We start from the raw sequence: 18,238 nt of genomic DNA on the forward strand, positions 1-18,238 counted from the left end.
CCAAACCATCTCAGTCCAAGTTCTATAAACTAGCACTTGCTGTGAATTTTTTTTCCAATTTTATCACATAAACTTCAGTGGTCAATAGAAAGCCATCTCACTCATAAAAGTGATGTTTCTGCCCCACCAGAATAAAGCAAATTTTAGAAAACCAAAAGACTTCTGTTGCAACAATCAATAGGGTATACATTTACTCTTTTCAGGTATTCAGCAAATGTTTATTGAGGACTTGCTCAAGGCAAAGAATTTTGCAAAACCCTGTGTAGTACATAGGTATAAATAGATTATGAACCCATTCTAAAACTCACAGTCTATGGAAAAGTTAGTTTCTTTTTCTGCCATGGCAATCATCATCCATGCCCAACTTTGACACCAAAGGATGTTCATAGATTCTTGAGACAATTTGAATAATCTTAATAACTTTTGTTTCTCTCTTGCCTGGACAATAATTTCTAGTAATGTAGGCCAGCAATCCCCAGCCTTTTTGGCACCAGGGATTAGTTTCATGGAAGATAATTTTCCAATGGATGGGAGTGGGGGGATGGTTTCAAGATGATTCAAGGACCTTACATTCAAGCTCATGTCCTGTTGTGTGGCATGGTTCCTAACAGGCCTGGATTGGTACCAGTCTGGGGCCCAGAGGTTGTGTAGGCAATTTCTTAGAGGATAGTGCCTAACTATTATTTTTCAGAATGATTTATAATGCTGGTATAATTCAATATGGAGAAATTCAAGTTCCTAAACTTGTACCCCATATCCCAACAATCTAGGTAGATGACAAAGAAGATGTGGCTTCAAAATGGCACAAATAAACTGATAAGAACAGATACTACACTTGATCTTAGCCAAAAATCCGAGACAAAAGTAAACTCAAGATGTATAAAAGACTTAAATATAAGTCGCAACACCATAAAAGTCCTAGAGGAGAACATTGGCAGGAAACTCTCAGATATCTCATGCAGCAATTTTTTCACTGATATGTCTCCTAAAGCAAGGGACATAAAGGAAAGAATAAACAAGTGGGACCTCATCAAAATAAGAAGCTTCTGCACGGCAAAAGAAAATATCAGCAAAATGAAAAGGGAGCCAACCGTATGGGAAAATATATTTGCTAATGAAACATCAGATAGAGGTTTGATCTCCAAGATATATAAAGAACTCACTCGACTCCACTCCAAGAAGACAAACGATCCAATCAAAAAATGGGCAAACGACCTGGGCAGATGCTTTTCCAAAGAGGAGATACAGAGGGCCCAGAGACATTTGAAAGGATGTTCAGCATCACTAGCCATCAGAGAAATGCAGATCAAAACCACAATGAGGTACCACCTCACACCGGTCAGAATGGCCATCATAAACAGATCCACAAACAACAGGTGCTGGCGAGGCTGTGGAGAAAAGGGTACCCTCGTACACTGTTGGTGGGAATGCAGACTGGTGCAGCCACTGTGGAAAGCAGTGTGGAATTTCCTCAAGAAGCTGAAAATGGAACGGCCTTTTGATCCAGTGATTCCCCTGCTGGGACTATAGCCTAAAAATCCCAAAACGCCAATACAAAAGAACCTATGCACCCCAATGTTCATAGCAGCACAATTTACAATAGCCAAGTGTTGGAAGCAACCTAAATGCCCATCAGTAGATGATTGGATCAAAAAGTGATGGTACATATACACAATGGAATACTATGCAGCAGAAAGAAAAAAAGAACTACTAAACTTCGCGACAGCATGGATGGAACTGGAGAGCATCATGCTAAGCGAAATAAGCCAGGGGGCGAAACACAAATACCATATGATCTCACCTATAAGCGGAACCTAACCAACAATACAAAGATGCAAGGAAAATATGACCAGCAACACTGAAAGGAAAAGAAATCAACAGAGACAAGAGGGAAGGCGGGGCAGGGAAAGGGAAGGGAAGGGGCAAGTCAAGGAACATATAGCAAGGACTCATGGACAAAACCAAAGAAGAGCTGAGGGAGGGAAGGAGGGAGGGGGCAAGGGAAAGTGGGGGGGGGGGAGGCAGAGACAAATGTATTTAAAAAAGTAAATAAATTAAAAAAAACAAAAAACAAAATGGCACAAATAAAAAAAGGCCTGTGTCTTACCTGGATGACAGCTTGGTAGGAATCAGTAAATACAGCTTAAACTCCTATTAGGGGAGTATTCAGAATAAGGAGGTAATGGGCCTCCCTTTTCCTTCACTAATCAGACCACACTGAGCCTATTATGTTCAGTTCTGGGCACAACAATGAAACATTTAAGGGGTTTTAAAATTAACCAGAGAACATGATTCTGGTACACACAAAATAAAATATGTGTGACACTTATTTCATAAATGTGTTCAAGTTTCTTCATGGCTAAGTAGTTTGGGGAGAAGGAGATTTACAGTTCAGCAGAGCCAATGTCATCAGGACAATATCCAGGTGGGACACTGAATCCTGCTGCTTTGTTGCTACACATTTCCTCCTGATTGGGCTGGCTGTCTCATAGCTGAGTGGCCTTGGGGAGAAGGGGAAGCCCAAGGAAACATTGTGAAAACACAAGAGAAAATATACCCCTACTCTAGGAAATACTATTCAGAAAAACTTTTATTCCTCCCCTTAACATGATCTTATTAAATAAATATTTGTGGAAGAGAGGAGAGCAGACATAGAGATGGTGGAAGAAAAAGAGGAAACGGAGGGAGAAAATGAGGAAGGTGTTTCCTAAATTATCTGTGGTAATAAAAATTACATACTGTGGGAATTTTTCTTGCCAGAGAGTCAGAACATAGAAAAAAACTGTCAGGTTAGACTGAAGGCATATTTTCCCAGTGGTTATACTGTGAAAAAAGGTGGATTACAGCATTTTGCAAACAGATTGAGTTAAATGAAATACAAATATAAATGGCTGCTTGAAGGGAGTTTACCTCATGAGAGATTCAGCATGGTGTCAGTGGATTAACTACTTACATAAAGTTCCTGAAAAGTATGGATGTAATTTTAAAATTATAGTTGGATTTTGAGGTTATTTTTACAATAATTCAAATTCTTTGCTTTCCTTTTCTGATATTTATTTTATCATTTCTAAATTTGCTAAACAAATTTAAATTGGACTTGGGATTTTAATAAAAAGTTAAATTTTATTTTTTATTTACAAATATTAACATTTTTCTTTCCCATCTTGTATTCTCATAAATAGTTCAACATTTTGTTAAGATTTTAATGTACCTAGTAAAATTCACTTCCTGCCATAGGCAGCAATGCTATCATTGCTAGAAGTAATGTTGGATAGAATTTTATAAGTGTGTTTATTTAAAAATTTTACCATTATCTTCTTTTTGTTAAAAGATTTATGAATTTGTTTTCTGCCAGGCTTAAAATATTTTGTGTGGAGGACGGTGCAGGCTGATGTCAAAAGCCAGGTTAGGTACTTGGCAAAGCTGTGCTCCACCACTTGTATCTGTAAGGCAAGCTGGCAATTGGCAACAGCCCAAGCCCGGGGCTGCGGGGGAGGTATTGAGAAGGGAGTAGATAACCACAAGCTTCAGCTGAAGAGGACTGCAACCTTTGCAGAAGAAAGTTTTACCATGTAGATAGCCTGGGAACAGAACAATCTGTGCCTACAGCGTTCCCCTAAGTCTGCACAACTCCCTTGAGCTTTATCTAACCAACCCCTATAAAATAAATGCAGAGACTGTGGTCATTGTCATTATCTCTCCATCAGAGGACAATGTCCCACCTGGCCCCTACTTTTCTCTAAACTGTCTTGTGTTGTGTCTTTGTGTTGTGTTGTCCTTTCTCAATCTTCCATTGCTCCCACTCAAGGACCACCACTCCACGTGGGTCGCGGCAATTTTCATCATAATAGAACGGGGATCTTTAAAACACATGTGCTTCTCGATGCCAAAATACATCTTTGATTCAGTGGAAAAAGCATGATCGTCCATTTATTACCACAGACCTCAATGAAAGATGAAAACTATATCCCACAAGAAATTGACCGTGTAGCAGGAGACAGTGACACAGCAATTGTCATTATCCTTGGCCAGCATTTCAGACCCTTTCTCACCGACATTTCATCTGTAGGGCCATCAATGTTCAAAAGGCCATTGAGTGTCTGTCCTTTTGAAACCCAGAGACCAAGGTGACCCTTAAAACTGAAAACACCAGGGAGATGTATCTAAATGCAGAGATGTGTAGTGACTTTCACAGCTATATTCAGAATCTTATCATAAGGGATATGTTTGTGGATCTCATGTGGTTATTATTGATGCCTGAGACATGACTGTTGCATATGAAAATAATAATGCCTATCTACTTGATTATGTGATTGGAAATCAGATGAACATGTTTTCAAACTATATTTACTAGAGCAAAATTACAAAAAAAGCAACCCTAGCCATTCTTTATAGATGACCTCACTTATACAGCAAAGGTAGTTTAATGCAATCCAAGGTAGAAGGAAATAAAATTTAAAAACATTTTTATTCTAGTAAAATATGCAAAACATAAAATTTGCCATTTAAACCATTTTTAAATGTATAATGTGGCATTTTGTACATTCACAATGTTGTGTAATCATCACTCCAATCTATGTGCAGAATATTTTCATCATTCTAAACAAAAATTCTGTACCATTAAACAACAACTCCCCATTTTCTGTTTCTTTCAGTCCCTGACAACGACCATTCTACTTGCTGTCTCTATGAATTAGGCTATTGTAGGTAGCTCATACTAATGGAATTATACAGTATTTATCCTTTGTATTGGCTTATTTCACTTAGCATAATATCTTTAAGTTTCAGTCATGTTGTAGCATGTGTCAGAATTTCATTCCTTTTAAGATTGAATATTATTTCATTGCATGCATATACCACATTTTGTTTATCCATTTATCTGTTGATGGACACTTGGGCTGTTTTCATCTTTTGGCTACTGTGAATAATATTTCTATAAAGAGGAAACCCAATTTAAAGGAATGTCTCCAGGGCTGACTATGATAACAGAAAAGCAAAATGTTTTTATTCATAATTTAAAGAAATGTACAGCCCAGAAAATAATCTATATGATTCATGTTCAGAGAAAATGTGATCTGTAGGAGAAAACTAATTGGAATTGTAATAGCAGTTTTCTTTCTTAACAAAATTACCTGGAATTTATTCTTTAGGTTCCACTGAGAATCAAGGATCATGGTCCAAAACTCACAAACTCATTGAAAGAAACCAATTAAGTATTGTAGCAATGTGCAGACCCTGAAACCCTTGTTCTTACTGCCTCTAAAAGTACAGGATGAGATCTCATCCAGAGACCCTCAAATTAGTTTATGTTTGCCTCTAAACCTTCCTCTCAAAATAAAAGTATCCACCCTTTCTATTAATGTACTTGAGGTCTCAAGAGTTGAAATATTGTCACTCAAGGATGAATCCCTTGTTCAGAATGCATTTCTTGGTGAGAGGAAGTGAAATTACAATGTGATAACATCAGTACAAAGACCAGGTCACAGAGCTTGGGGCTGTGCCCTCTAACTAAGGGAATGCACATTAGAAATATCTTCCTTGTATCAAGCTACTCATTGGTTCTAATTCTTATATATGGAGCTTTCAAATTAAATCCAGTTATTATTCAAACCATCACACTCATAAGTGCTTACATGAGTTATCATTTTCCCACCAAGGAACCATGTCAAATTCCTTTAACTTAGTTGTAATATGATAAACTTTCTAGGTTTCTTTTTTCCATTGGTCTTCTCCAAATGCACTGAAATTTGTCTGTATCACTCTACAACATGCCTTCAACCTCATTTCTCACTGCAACAAATTGAATACCTAACTTAAATGTGATCAATCAACATAGAGTAATGAGGGTTTATTATTAATTCTCTTGTTCTAGAGCTTCATTGTACAATATAACAGTCATTAGTCACATGTGGCTGTTTAAATTACAATTAAATTATATTAAAAATTAGTTCCTTGGTTGTACCAATCACATTTCAAGTGTTCAATAGCCACATGTGGCTAGTGGCATTGTACGCACAGCACAATATTGCTTGTGTTTGTCTCTGGAGAGTATTTTTAATATTTTGTTGTATATGTATGTGTTTTCAAAAATAATATTTTATGGTTTTTTATAGTGAGTTAAAGAAAATCAGGAAATGTTGCTAAGTGCAAAACTCTTGACTTTAAGCCATTTATTTCTGGTTTGGTCTTTTAAAGAAATCCTGGTATCTATATATTTCATAAAGTTTTGACCTTGAAGTAATCACTTCAGGGTATTGCAGATATTGACTTTATTGTTAATAAGAGGTTTACAGCTGTAAGCACACAAAACAGAGTTTATCCATGTACCATTATTTATTAATTATTATATTATTTTCCATACAAATAAATGTAAACATACTTTTTCCTACCCCTGGCTTGAGCAAGCCATTTGAAATTGTAGAGATATACTTGACTGGTATTATCAAGCCTTTTTCAAAATCCCATATATACACAATAGCAGAAGAAAAACAGGAAAAATCACAAACATGTGGAAATTAAACAATGTAGTCTTAAATAATCAATGTGTCAAAGAAGAAATGACAAGGGAATTTAGAAAATATTCAGAGACAAATTAAAATGAAAAAAACAACATATCAAAATTTATTGAATGGAGTAAAAGCAATACCAAGACAGAAAATTATAGTGGTAGATGCTTACACTAAAAAAGAAGTTGTTAAATCAATACCCTAACTTCACATCCAAAGGAACTAGAAACAAACTAACTACTAACTAAACTTTAAGGAAAACTTACTTACCCAAAATAAGAAAAACAAACTAAATCCAATGAAAGGAAAGCATGAAGGTAAAAGCAGAGATAAATGTAATAGAGAATAGAAAAACAGTAGGAAAAAAATCAACAAAACTAAGAGCTGAGTTTTTTATCAGAATCACAAAAATTGACAAACCCTTACCGACACTACTTAGGGAAACATGAGAGAAGAATCAAATAGATAAAATTAGAAAAGAAAGAGTAAACATTACAAATGATTTTATAGAAATAAAAAAGATTATTGGAGACTGCTATGAACAATTAAATGTCAACAAGCTGGACAACCTAGAAGAAATAGATTAATTCCTGGAAACATACACCTACCATGACTGAATCATGAAGAAATAATAAATCTGAACAGACTTATAACTACATTGAATACAATGAAGATGGAAGCAGTAATCCAAAACCTTCCAACAAAGAAAAGCCCAAGACCAGGAGACTTCATTGTAGAATTCTACCAAACATTTAAAGAAAAATTAATGCCAATCCTTCTTAAACTGCTCCAAAGATCTAAAAGGAACACTTCCAAAACTCATTTTATGAGGCCAGCATTATTATCTTGATAACAAAGACACAGCAAGAAAACTACAAATCAATATTCCTGATGAATATTGATGCAAAATCCTAAACAAAACACTAACAAGCCAAATTCAACAGCACGTTCAAAGGATCATATCTCAGATCAAGTGGAATTTATATCTGGAAACAAGGATAGTTCAGCATACAAAAATCAATTACTGTAATGCACCATATTGACAAAATGAAGGACAAAAACTACATAACCATCTCAAGTGATGCAGACTCCAACACAACCCTTGTAAAAATTACAATGGAATTTTTTGCAGAAATGGAAAAAAATCCTAAAATTCACATGGAATCTTAAAGGACTCTGAGTAGCTAAACAGTCTTGAAAAAGAACAAAGTTGGAGAATTCAAACTGCCTGATTTCAGAATGACACTGCAAAACAACAGTAATTGAGATATTGTGGCATTGACATAAAGATAGATATAGAGACCAATGGGAGAGAATAGAGAGCCCCCAAATAACCCCTTGCATATATGGCCAAATGATTTTTAATAAGTGTGCTCAAGCCTACACAGTGGGAAAAGGACAGTTTCTTAAACAAATGGTGTTGGGAACCGTCCCGCCTGGTTTCAGAACTGTAGCCCTGCTGACGGGCGAGAGGGCCCCAACGCTGGAAATAATCAAGAAGGTCTTGGGAAAACAGGCCAATGAGGAGACAAAACTTGCTCCCCTGGCAGGGGCTGCACCCCTGCCTCTCTCACGTCACTCTGCTTGGCCCTGTGATGGCTGGTTGTCGATGACGGGTAAGTTCTCTCAAGAGGAGGGACAACACAAGCCAGACATCAGCTGGTACGGGCAGCAGACAAGGACTTGGGGGACACAGAGAAAGGGCAAAAAGGCCTGCACCCCTTGGCTTGGCTTGGACATGGCCAGAGTCCTAATTCTATCTGAAAGAAGTCTACTTATTTCTTGGTGGCTCTGCCCCGCCTGCCTGGCTCAGGCTTGAAACAACACTAAAGGCAGGTACAGCCCTAAACTGGATCAGGCAGTTTCCAGGAACAATCAGGCCTAGAAGTAAGTTCCTCTAAGCATGCTTTGTTCTTCCCTCAAAATTTATGATACCCAGCTCATACTGGGAAGGAGGTTTACATTATTCATAGACCCTGAACTGAGTCAGATCTCTTGTTTTCCTCCAATTGTTATCTATGATATCTATCTTTTTTTGTAAACATAGCCTTTTGACATTGATTGATGAGCTTTGCATCCATACCCCTGTGCATATGGTTCTCAATAAAAGCCTTTGGACATGAGCGTTCGGGGCCTTCTCCACTGGAGGGAAGTTGCCATGTCCCCTCTCCTGGAAAACAGAGAAGTGTTTGTGATGACTCGTGTTTATTCCCCCCATCTGTGAAAACCTTGGGATGGGCTCTGCAGGATTCAGAGACCCACTCGCTCCTCAGCTGGCTCCAGACAGTAACCCTCAGATCCAGAAGCACCCGCACCCCATGGTCCCTGTAACGCATTGCCCCCTGTGACAAATGGTATTAAGAAAACTAGATATTCACAAGCAAAAGAATGAAGTTGGACCCTTACCTAATACCATGTATTAACATTAACTTGGAATAAGTGAAAAACTTAAACATAAGGCCTAAAATTATGAAATTTTTAGAAGAAAACATAGGGAAACTGTGATGGATGGAGTGCTTTGGGGCTCCTGGATCTGAAAGTCACTGTCTGGGGCCAGCTGAGATGGGAATTCGGACTCTGACTCCCGCAGGACCCATCCTGGAGTTGGCACAGATGGGGAGAAATAATATGAGTCATTACAAGCACTTCTCTGTCTGCCAGGAGAGGCAGCATGGCTCTTCCCTCTAGTGAAGAAGGCCCTAAGGCCCTTTGTCCAAAGGTTTTTATTGAAAGGGTTATCAGTGGGGCTAGGTAATAGGAATGTACAGGTGATGTCATTACATCAATATGTTAATGTTTACAGGGAATAGATGATGTTTTGAAGAAAACAGATGGCAGTAACACACCAATTTACATGGACCTGAGAGGAGACTAGTAAACATGAGAGCATAGTAAACATAAGAGTGCCAAAGGGTTTAGGGTTAAGCCTGTGAATAATGTAAATTTCCTTCACAGCATGAGCTGGCTATCATAGTTTTTGAAAGATAAACAAAGCATGCTTTAAAGAATTTACTTCTAGGCCTGATTTCCCCTGGGAACAGCCAGATCCAGTTTAGGCCTGTCTCCAGTATTGTTTCTAGCCTGAGCCAGGTGGGGGAAGGGAGCCAACAAGAGATAAGGATATTTCTTTCAGATAGAATGAGGACCCTGCCATATCCAAGCCTAGCCGAGCGGTGCAGGCCTTTTTGCCCTTTCTCTGGGCTCCCCAAGTTTTTGTCCTGCTGCCCATTTCAGCTGTGCCTGGCTTAGGTTGTCCCTTCCATCTAGGGATCCTATCCATCATTGACTACCAGCCATCTCAGGGCCAAGCAGGATGATGTGAGGGAGGCAGGGGCTGTGCCCTTGCCAGGGGAGACAGGTTTTGTCTCCTCAGTGGACTGTTTTCCCAAGCCCTCTTTGATTAGTTCCAGCCTTGGGGCTCACTCGCCTGTCAGTGGGGCTACAGTTCCTGAAACCAGACAGGGTGATTCCCAACAGGAAACATCTTCAGAACATTAGATTGCAATGATTTATTTGATATAACACTAAAAGCACAGGTAACAAAATAAAAAATAGACAAATAGGACTATACAAAACTTAAAACTTTGTATGTCAAAGGAAACAATCAATATACTGAAAAGAAAGCTTGTAGAATGGAGAAAATTATTGCAAATCACATATGCAATGAGGGTAATATCAAAATATATAAAGAACCCCTATAATTTAACAGCATCAACAAAACAAGTAACTTGATTGAAAAATGGGCAAAGGACTTAAATAAACATTTCTCCAAAGAATATATACAAATGGTCAAAAGATATATGAAAAGATACTCAACATCATTAATCCCTAGGAAAATGCAAGTCAAAACCACAATGAGATATCACCAACAACCTTCAGGATGGTGACTATCAAATGAACAGAAAATAACAAGTATTGATGAGGCTGTGGAGAAGTTGAAACCCTTGTGCAGTGTCAGTGGGAAATAAAATGGTGAATCAATTGTGGAAAACAGTATGGAGGTTCCTCAATAAAAATGAAAATAAAACTATCATACAATCCAACAATCCTGCTTCCAAGTGTATCACCAGAAGCCTTAAAATCAGAATATCAAAGACTTAGGTATACTGCCCTGTTCATTGCAGCATTATTCACAATAGTCAATATATAGAAACAGCCCAAAAGTCCATTAACAAATCAATGAAAAAAATGTGATGTATACAAACAATGAAATATAGGGCAGTCTTTAAAAAGAAGGAAGTCCTGAGGAGAAAAAGATGGCGGAGGAGTGAAAGGGAGTCACGCTGACCTCCTCCCAAAACCAAACTGGAATTGCAACTAAATAATGGAGTAATCACCTGGAAAGCAGTGGAGCGATAGTGGGAGAGGAGCCTTGGTGCCGCGGACAGCGGATTCGACTCTCACACATCTCAACGGGTGAGAATTGCGGTGGAGGCTCGAGAGGGTGGGCTGGGTGCGCACGGGCACTGGCACCAGAGGGACATTGAAACGGCCAGTTAGCGTCCCCCCGGGAAGAACGGGGTCTGAATCATAAACAGGAACCCCTAAACTACAGCCGCTAAAGCCGAGAAAATACAGACAAAACACAACCCCAAAAAGCTTAGGGGCACTCTCTGCCAGAGACAGGTGGCTGGGGATGCAAAAAGACATTTAAAGGGCAAACGCAAAAGTTGCAGCGGCAGCCACCCTCCTTGATCGCTGGGTACAGGCGGCAGCAGGGTGGGCTAGTGCCTGGGAAAACACTGGTGAGGAAAACGTTGTGAAGAGAACTGACTCTGCGGCCGGTGGAGCCCGGGTGATAACGCACTTCCCACTCTGCAGCTACCATCTCGCTCAGGCATAAGGGAAACAATTAACCTGCCTTTTGTGCGCTCCGCACACAGCTTGTGCGCGTGTGACCTGCGGGGCTGAGTGCAGACTGTCTGGGAGAGCCTTGAGGAGAGACTGGAGACAGTGGCGTTGGGGAAAGAACGGGAGGAGGAACCAGGGAGTCCCGACTCCCTCCCCGTTCGGTAGTCTCCATTGTGGGCTGGAAAGGCGCGACCCCAAAGAGGCAGAAGCGGGGCGCGCATGAACCAGACTGCCTGCGATTGAAACGCAGTCCGCACAGGGGTTGGATCCTCAGCCGAAGGGGTCACAGAACTGCCCAGAGGCCCCTGAGGGGAGACTAGAAACGGAGGCATTGGGGAAAGAACGGGAGGAGGAACCGGGGAGTCCTGACTCCTTCTCCTTGCCGAAGTCTCCATTGCGCGGGAAGAGGCCACACCCCCAAAGAGCCAAAAGCCGAAAAGCAAACATAGACACCCCCAAAACACCCAGAGCAGGCGCGCACACATGCGCCGAGTGACTGGCGAGGGTTGGCGAGCGTGTGTGTGACCCAAGCGGGCTGGCGAACGCTTGCACCTGCCGGCAAGGCCTCACACAGACTGGCACCCATACGGCCTGCGAGGGATTGCACAGAGGGGCAAGGGCACGCATAAATTGACCTACCCGCCGCGATTGCGGAGCAGCCCACAAAATAAGTAGAGCTGCCCAGAGTCCCTGGAGGAGAGACCAGAAACAGGATTAACCGGAGAGCTGATTTCCTCCCATTTCCGTAGTCCCCATTTGGCGAGGGCAAGCAACGCACCCAAAGAGCCAAAAGCGGGGAAAACACACAATAGAAGACTCTAAACAGACGAGTGCCGCGAAGCTCGCGTGCCAGGGAGGTCAGATGAGCACGGGAGGTCGCGAATAAGCCCCCTGGTCTGGGACAAACACATGCGAGCCCAGGCAGGTGGGGGACCCTGCCGCGCTGGGAACACGCTCCAGGAGCTCTCCTGAGAGCGCAGAGAGATCCCAAAAAATAGCCCAGCCCTGACCGAAGGGGTCACAGAGCTGCTCCAAGCAGGAGTCAGACACAGCCATTAGACTCATGAAAGGCTCAAACAAACAACCCAAGGCCCGATAGGGTCAACAACTGACATCATCAGAGGCAAGCCCAGAAAGAAAAGTAAAGGACAAAAATACTTAACAGACTCTCACAAAAATGGGAAGAAAAAGAAGTTCCCCCCAAATGAGTGGAAAAGGGGACTCCCCACAGAGAGAGCTCAATGAAATAGAGGCAAGGGAACTATCAGATATGGAATTTAAAACAATGGTTCTAAGGAAGCTCAATGAGCTCAGCCAGCTCAAAGAGAACTATGAGAAACTGCAGAGAAACTATCAGGATCTTACAGCAAACTATATCAGCCTGGAAAAGGACATAGAAACTATCAAGAAGACACAAGAGGATATGAAGAATACCATTTCTGAATTGAAGAACACAGTAGAAGGAATCCAAAGCAGGCTGGATGAAGCTGAGGATAGAATCAGTGAGATGGAGGATAAGGTAGAAAAAAGCTCCCAGAAAGAGCAAGAAATGGAAAAACGGCTCAAAAAGAATGAAGAAGCATTTAGGGAAATGCAGGACAACCTGAAACGCAATAATATCCGTATAATAGGGATCCCAGAAGGAGAAGAAGAGGAGCAAGGAATAGAGAACCTCCTCGAAAAAGTAATGATGGAAAATTTCCCTAATTTGAGGAGAGAAAGGCTCTCAGGGATCCAGGAGGCACAGAGGACCCCACTCAAGAAGGACCCAAGGAGGTCCACTCCAAGACACATCATCATTAAAATGGCAAATGTCAAAGACAAAGAGAGAATCCTGAAGGCAGCAAGGGAGAAGGAGAAAGTAACATACAAGGGGGCCCCGATACGCCTAGGAGCTGACTTCTCAACAGAAACACTCCAAGCCAGAAGGGAATGGCAACAAATATTCCAAGCCATGAAAAGCAAGGGCCTACAGCCAAGGCTGCTCTACCCAGCTAGGCTCTCCATTAAAATAGAAGGAGAAATACGGAGTTTCCCAGACAAAAGAAAGCTAAAAGAACACATCTCTACCAAACCAGCACTCCAAGATATGCTAAGGGGACAGGTTTAAGCAGATGAAGGAAAAGAATGAGACAGAGAGGAACACAAGTACAAAGAGAAAAGATGAGTAAGTTTCTATCAGTAATATCTCTCAATGTGAATGGACTAAATGCCCCAATCAAAAGACACAGGGTAGCTGAATGGATAAGAAAACATGACCCACACATATGCTGCCTACAAGAGACCCACCTCAGAGCAAAAGACCTACACAGATTGAAAGTAAAGGGATGGAAAATAATATTCCAAGCAAATGGACATGAGAAAAAGGCTGGCGTTGCCATACTTGTATCAGACAAAGTAGATTTCAAAGCAAAGGCCATAAAGAGAGACCCAGAGGGGCACTTTATCATACTTAAAGGAAGAATCTATCAAGAAGACATCAACATTGTAAACTTATATGCTCCCAATATAGGAGCCACCAAGTTTATAAGGAAATTGTTGGATGACTTCAAAAAAGATATAGATAGCAACACACTGATAGTAGGGGATTTCAACACCCCACTGTCCAAAATGGACAGATCTTCCAAACAAAACATTAATAAACATATCGTGGCGCTGAATGACACACTGAATCAAAGAGACTTAACTGACATATATAGAATCTTACATCCCAAAGAAGAAAAATACACATTCTTTTCAAATGCTCACGGCAGTTTTTCAAAGATAGACCACATGATAGGACACAAAGCAAGCCTCAGTAAATTCAGGAAAATTGAAATAATACCAAACTTTTTCTCAGACCACAAGGCCTTGAAACTTGAAATCAAACTCAAAGAGAAACTTCAAAAACTTGGAAACTCATGGAGACTGAACAGTACACTTTTAAACAATGAATGGGTCAATAACGAGATAAGAGAAGAAATAAAAAAATTTCTGGAAACAAATGAAAATGAACAGACAACTGTCCAAAACCTATTGGACACAGCAAAGGCCGTCCTGAGAGGGAAGTTCATAGCAATACAGGCTTACCTGAAAAAGATAGAAACATTTCAAATAAAAGACCTAACACTACAACTTGAAAAACTGGAGAAACAACAACAAATAAATCCCAGAGCAAGTAGAAGGAAGGAAATAGTCAAGATTAGAGCAGAACTGAATGACATAGAGACAAAAAGAACAATTCAGAGGATCAACCAATCCAGAAGCTGGTTCTTTGAAAAGATTCATAAAATTGACAAGCCTTTAAGCAGACTCATCAAGAAAAAGAGGGAGAGGACCCAAATTAATAATATCAGAAATGAAAGAGGAGAAATAACAACTGATACCACAGAAATACAAATGATCATCAGAAACTATTATGAACAATTATATGCCAAGAAATTTTAAAATCTGGATGAAATGGACAAATTTTTAGAAAAGTATAATCTTCCAACACTGAAGGAGGAAGAAACAGAAAGCTTGAACAGACCGATAACAGTTGGGGAAATGGAAGCAGTAATCAGAAACTCCCGGCACACAAAATCCCAGGGCCAGACGGTTTCCCAGGAGAATTTTACAAAACATTTAAGGAAGAGCTAACCCCTGTCCTTCTCAGACTATTCCAAAAAATCCAAGAGGAGGGAAGACTGCCAGACTCCTTCTATGAGGCCAGCATCACCCTGATCCCAAAACCAGATAAAGACCCTACAAAGAAAGAAAACTACAGGCCAATTTCGCTGATGAACATAGATGCTAAAATCCTCAACAAAATATTGGCAAACCGCATCCAGCAATATATTCAAAAGATTATCCATCACGATCAAGTGGGATTCATCCCAGGGATGCAGGGATGGTTCAATATACGCAAATCAGTAAACGTGATACACCACATAAATCAAAGAAAAGACAAAAACCACATGATCATCTCGATAAATGCAGAAAAAGCATTTGACAAGGTACAGCACCCATTTATGATCAAAACACTCAGCAAAATGGGAATCAATGGGGCATTCCTCAACGTAATAAAGGCCATATATGAAAAACCTACAGCCAATATCATACTCAACGGGCAAAAACTAAAAGCTTTCCCACTAAGATCGGGAACACGACAAGGATGTCCGCTCTCACCGCTTCTTTTCAACATCGTATTGGAAGTCCTAGCCACAGCGGTCAGACAAGAGAAAGAGATAAAAGGCATCCAAATAGGAAAGGAGGAAGTAAAACTATCATTGTTTGCAGATGACATGATAGTGTACATAGAGAACCCTGTAGACTCTACCAAAAAACTCCTCAACCTAATAAGTGAATTTGGCAAAACAGCAGGATACAAAGTCAACATTCAGAAATCAAAGGCATTTTTGTACACCAGCAATGCAATAGAAGAAGAAGAAATCAGGAAAAATATACCATTCGATATAGCACGAAAAAAGATAAAGTACCTAGGGATAAATTTAACCAAAGACACAAAAGACCTGTATGCAGAAAACTATACAACATTGAAAAAAGAAATTAAGGAAGACACAAATAAATGGAAGCATATACCGTGCACATGGATTGGAAGAATTAATATCCTTAAAATGTCCATACTACCAAAAGCAATTTATAGATTCAACGCAATCCCTATTAAGATACCAATGACGTATTTCACAGAAATAGAACAGACATTTCAAAAATTTATATGGAACCATAAACGACCTCGAATAGCTGCAGCAATTTTGAGAAAGAAACACAAAGTAGGAGGGATCACAATACCGGACATCAAACTCTACTACAAAGCCACTATACTCAAAACAATCTGGTACTGGCACAAGAACAGACCCATAGACCAGTGGAACAGAATAGAAAGCCCAGAAATAAGCCCAGGTCTCAATGGACATCTAATATTTGACAAAGGGGGCAGAAGCATAAAATGGAGCAATAACAGCCTCTTCAACAAATGGTGTTGGGAGAGCTGGATGGCTACATGCAAAAAATTGAAATTGGATCATCAGCTTACACCATACACAAAAATAAACTCAAGATGGATAAAAGACTTAATTATAAGTAGCAACACCATCAAAGTCCTAGAGGAGAACATTGGCAGGAAACTCTCAGATATCCCACGCAGCAATTTTTTCACTGATATGTCTCCTAAAGCAAGGGACATAAAGGAAAGAATAAACAAGTGGGACCTCATCAAAATAAGAAGCTTCTGCACGGCTAAAGAAAACATCAGCAAAATGAAAAGGGAGCCAACCATTTGGGAAAATATATTTGCTAATGATACATCAGATAGAGGTTTGATCTCCAAGATATACAAAGAACTCACTCGACTTTACTCCAAGAAGACAAACGATCCAATCAAAAAAATGGGCAAAGGACCTGGGCAGATGCTTTTCTAAGGAGGAGATACAGAGGGCCCAGAGGCATTTGAAAGGATGCTCTGCATCACTAGCCATTAGAGAAATGCAGATCAAAACCACCATGAGGTACCACCTCACACCGGTCAGAATGGCCATCATAAACAGATCCACAAACAACAGGTGCTGGCGAGGCTGTGGAGAAAAGGGAACTCTAGTCCACTGTTGGTGGGAATGCAGACTGGTGCAGCCACTATGGAAAGCAGTGTGGAATTTCCTCAGAAAGCTGAAAATGGAACTGCCTTTTGGTCCAGCGATTCCCCTGCTGGGACTATACCCTGAGAACACCAAAACGCCAATACAAAAGAACCTATGCACCCCAATGTTCATAGCAGCACAATTTACAATAGCCAAGTGTTGGAAGCAACCTAAATGCCCATCAGTAGATGATTGGATCAAAAAGTGATGGTACATATACACAATGGAATACTACGCAGCAGAAAGAAAAAAAGAAGTACTAAACTTCGCGACAGCATGGATGGAACTGGAGAGCATCATGCTAAGCGAAATAAGCCAGGGGGCGAAAGACAAATACCATATGATCTCACCTATAAGCGGAACCTAACCAACAATGCAAAGAAGCAAGGCAAATATGACCGGCAACACTGAAAGGAAAAGAAATCAACAGAGACAAGAGGGAAGGGTGGGGCAGGGAAAGGGAAGGGAAGGGGAAAGTCAAGGAACATATAGCAAGGACTCATGGACAAAACCAAAGGGGAAGAGCTGAGGGAGGGAAGGTGGGAGGGGGCAAGGGAAAGAGGGGGGAAGGCAGAGACAAATGTATTTAAAAAGTAAATAAATTAATTAAAAAAATAAAAAATAAAAAAATAAAAAAGGAAATTTTCAGGTCAAAAAAAAAATAAAAAAATAAATAGAAGGAAGTCCTGTTACATGCTACAGCACGGATGAAACTTGAGGACATTGTGCTAAGCCAAAGTAATCCAGTAACAAAAGGAAAAATGTTATATGATTCTCTTTGTATGAAGAACCTTAAGTAGTCAAAATCATAGAAACAAAATTGAAAGGTGGTTGTCAAAGACTGGGGTTGTACTTGGTGGGTTTAGAGTTTTACTTCTGCAATGTGAATGTTTCAGAGATCTATTGCATAACTATGAATTCTACTGAACTGTACATTTAAAAATGTTAAAATAATAAATTTATATGTTTTTACATTACACACACACAACTTGATGTATGTTTTTCCCTTTCAGAGCAAATAAACTTCAATGTGGAAATCAATAACATGTCATGTCTTTGCCCAACCTGCTGTAATAAAATCGTCTCAGTTGATCAGTACCTGTTAATGACTTGATTCTTTATTTCCTTCTATAATGAGTCAGACTGTTAAAAAAAACCCCTGCTTGTTCTCTGTTAAAAAGCAGCATGTGAACTGGCTTCAGGTATAAGTGTTGCTGCACAGATAGCTGCTGTGTTAGTAGAAATAAACCCAGTGTTTCATTCCAT

The 18,238-nt window shown here is 40.1% G+C and overlaps 2 pseudogenes; one reads left to right on the plus strand and one right to left on the minus strand.

The window, feature by feature from the left end:
- Positions 1-703: 703 nt before the first annotated feature.
- On the minus strand, positions 704-866 carry LOC129086174 (uncharacterized; annotated as a pseudogene).
- A 1,791-nt stretch (positions 867-2,657) lies between these two features.
- Positions 2,658-4,354, plus strand: LOC129086147 (NXPE family member 2-like; annotated as a pseudogene).
- Positions 4,355-18,238: the final 13,884 nt, after the last annotated feature.

Source organism: Pteronotus mesoamericanus, unplaced genomic scaffold, assembly GCF_021234165.1.
Source record: "Pteronotus mesoamericanus isolate MK-2021 breed Mesoamerican mustached bat unplaced genomic scaffold, CSHL_Meso_final scaffold_36, whole genome shotgun sequence".
In the NCBI taxonomy this organism is placed as follows: Eukaryota; Metazoa; Chordata; class Mammalia; order Chiroptera; family Mormoopidae; genus Pteronotus; species Pteronotus mesoamericanus.